Source organism: Arachis ipaensis, chromosome B9, assembly GCF_059453495.1.
Source record: "Arachis ipaensis isolate K30076 ecotype BB chromosome B9, ASM5945349v1, whole genome shotgun sequence".
In the NCBI taxonomy this organism is placed as follows: Eukaryota; Viridiplantae; Streptophyta; class Magnoliopsida; order Fabales; family Fabaceae; genus Arachis; species Arachis ipaensis.
The window spans coordinates 123,058,052-123,061,582 of NC_142444.1; the positions used below are offsets into that span (position 1 = coordinate 123,058,052).

Here is a 3,531-nt window from a genome sequence, read left to right on the forward strand (position 1 = left end):
AAATAAGTTCTTGATGTTCATCTTGACATTCAAAGTGTTCTTGGTGTTCATCTTGACATTCATAGTGTTCTTGCATGCATCACATGTTTTGATCCAAAACTTTCATGCATTGAGTCTTTTTGATGTTTTTCTCTTTCATCATTAAAAATTCAAAAATAAAAAATATATCTTTCCCTTTTTCACTCATCAAATTCGAAAATTTGAGTTGAATTTTTCAAAAAATTTTAAAATCTAGTTGTTTCTTATGAGTCAAATCAAATTTTCAATTTAAAAATTCTATCTTTTTCAATTCTTTTTCAAAAATCAAAATTTTTTTCATTTGTCTTTCATATTTTCGAAAATTTCAAATTAATTTTCAAAATATTTTTCTTATTTTTATTCCATATTTTCGAATTCAATGCTAACAATTAATGTGATTGATTCAAAAATATTAAGTTTGTTACTTGCCTAATAAGAAAGGTTCAATCTTTAAATTTTAAAATCAAATCTTTTTGTTTCTTGTTAGTCAAGTAATCAACTTTAATTTTCAAAATCAAATCTTTTTAAAATTCTTTTTCAAATCTTTTTCAAATTAAATTTCAATCACATCTTTTTCAAAATTTAATTTCAAAATCTTTTCTAACTTTTTATCTTTTCAAATTTGATTTTTAAATCTTTTTCAATTAACCACTTTACTTTTTATTTGATTCTTATCTTTTTCAAAACTACCTAACTAACTCCCTTTCTAATTTTCGAAAATCCCTTCCTTCTTTTTCAAAATTCCTTTTTAATTAACTAATTATTTTAATTTTTAATTTTAATTTTATTTCTTTTCTAATTTTCGAATTTTATTTTAATTTCAAATTAAAAACAAAAATATTTTTATTTTAATTTATTTAATTTTCAAAAATTCTTCTCTCTCACCTCCTTCTAATTATTTATTTATTTACTAACACTCCTCTCTATCTAAGAATTCGAACCTACTCCTCACCCTTGTGTTTGGATTCTCCATCTTCTATTCATATCTTCTTCTACTCACATAAAGGAATCTCTATACTGTGACATAGAGGATTCCATATTTTCTTTTCTGTTTTCTTCTTTTTCATATGAGCAGGAACAAGGATAAGAACATTCTTGTTAAAGCTGATCCTGAACCTGAAAGGACTCTGAAGAGGAAGCTAAGGGAAGCTAAAGCACAACTCTCTGGAGAAAATCTGACAGAAATTTTCGAAAAAGAAGGAGACATGGCCGAAAATAATAACAATGCAAGGAAGATGCTTGGGGACTTTACTGCACCCAATTCCAATTTACATGGAAGAAGCATCTCAATTCCTACCATTGGAGCAAACAATTTTGAGCTGAAACCTCAATTAGTTTCTCTGATGCAACAGAACTGCAAGTTTCATGGACTTCCATCTGAAGATCCTTTTCAATTCTTAACTGAATTCTTGCAGATCTGTGATACTGTTAAGACCAATGGGGTTGACCCCGAGGTCTACAAGCTCATGCTTTTCCCGTTTGCTGTAAGAGACAGAGCTAGAATATGGTTGGATTCTCAACCTAAGGATAGCCTGAACTCTTAGGATAAGCTGGTCACGGCTTTCTTAGCCAAGTTCTTTCCTCCTCAAAAGCTTAGCAAGCTTATAGTGGATGTTCAAACCTTCAAACAGAAAGAAGGTGAATCCCTCTATGAAGCTTGGGAGAGATACAAGGAACTGACCAAAAAGTGTCCTTCTGACATGCTTTCAGAATGGACCATCCTGGATGTATTCTATGATGGTCTGTCTGAATTATCTAAAATGTCATTGGACCATTCTGCAGGTGGATCCATTCACCTAAAGAAAATGCCTGCAGAAGCTCAAGAACTCATTGACATGGTTGCAAATAACCAGTTCATGTACACTTCTGAAAGGAATCCTGTGAATAATGGGACGTCTCAAAAGAAGGGAGTTCTTAAAATTGATACTCTGAATGCCATATTGGCTCAGAATAAAATATTGACTCAGCAAGTCAATATGATCTCTCAGAGTCTGAATGGATTGAAGGAATCATCCAACAGTACTAAAGAGGCCTCTTCTGAAGAAGAAGCTTATGATCCTGAGAACCCTGCAATAGCAGAGGTGAATTATATGGGTGAACCCTATGGAAACACCTATAATCCCTCATGGAGAAATCATCCAAATTTCTCATGGAAGGATCAACAAAAGCCTCAACAAGGCTTTAATAATGGTGGAAGGAACAGGTTTAGCAATAGCAAGCCTTTTCCATCATCCACTCAGCAAAAGACAGAGAGTTCTTAGCAGAATCCATCTAGCTTAGCAAATATAGTCTCTGATCTATCTAAAGCCACTTTAAGTTTCATGAATGAAACAAGGTCCTCCATTAGAAATTTGGAGGCACAAGTGGGCCAGCTGAGTAAAAGAGTCACTGAAACTCCTCCTAGTACTCTCCCAAGCAATACAGAAGAAAATCCAAAAAGAGAGTGCAAAGCCATTGATTTAATCATCATGGCCGAACCTACAAGGGAGGAGGAGGATGTGAATCCTAGTGAGGAAGACCTCCTGGGACGTCCAGTGATCAATAAGGAGTTTCCCTCTAAGGAACCAAAGGAATCTGAGACTCATCTAGAGACCATAGAGATTCCATTGAACCTCCTTATGCCATTCATGAGCTCTGATGAGTATTCTTCTTCTGAAGAGAATGAAGACATTACTGAAGAGCAAGTTGCCAAGTACCTTGGTGCAATCATGAAGTTGAATGCCAAATTATTTGGTAATGTGACTTGGGAAGATGAACCCCCCTTGCTCACCAATGAACTGAGTGATCTGGATCAACTGAAATTGCCTCAGAAGAAACAGGATCCTAGAAAGTTCTTAATACCATGTACCATAGGCACCATGACCTTTGAGAAGGCTCTATGTGACCTTGGGTCAGGGATGATGACAAGCCATCCTAGCCTATTTTAGTTAGTCTTTTTCTTTTGTTTTCATTAGAATTATGCACTTTCTTGAGCTACAAGCAAGCTAATTGAGTAGATTTTCATGTTTTCCTTGATTGAACCAACCATATATGAATTCATGCCATTTCATGAGGTTTTATGCTATATTTGTTGCATATTATGAAAGAATGAATATCTCATGATTTTGAGCATAGCTTTGATTAGTTTGGTTGATTAATGATAGGAGAAGAAAGCTTGGAGAAAGGTTGAAGCAAGAAGGAATGGCTAGGAGTGAAGAGAGGACAATGGAATAAGTGAAATTGAACCGGGAAGCAAGAAGTTGGACCTAAAGTTAGCATCAAACTTTTGCACAAACTTTTGGTTGAAAAGTTAGCCCCAACGTTAGCCCCCTATCTTGGAGGCTAACGTTGGAACTTGAAAATTCTCCCCTGGGCTTCAAAAGTTTGCGCCAACGTTAGCCCCCTAACTTTGAGGCTAACGTTGGCACATGAATTCCTCCCTGGCCATCCAACGTTTGCGCCAACGTTAGCCCCCTAACTTGGAGGCTAATGTTGGCACATGAATTTCAATGGGGAAGGAGCAAAAGTTTGCGC

At 35.2% G+C, this 3,531-nt stretch overlaps 1 non-coding gene across 1 annotated transcript; it reads right to left on the reverse strand.

Moving 5' to 3' along the window:
- Positions 1-1,616: 1,616 nt before the first annotated feature.
- LOC148546179 (small nucleolar RNA R71) lies at positions 1,617-1,724 on the reverse strand. The gene has a single exon (XR_015902037.1). It is a non-coding gene; the product is annotated as a small nucleolar RNA R71 (small nucleolar RNA).
- Positions 1,725-3,531: the final 1,807 nt, after the last annotated feature.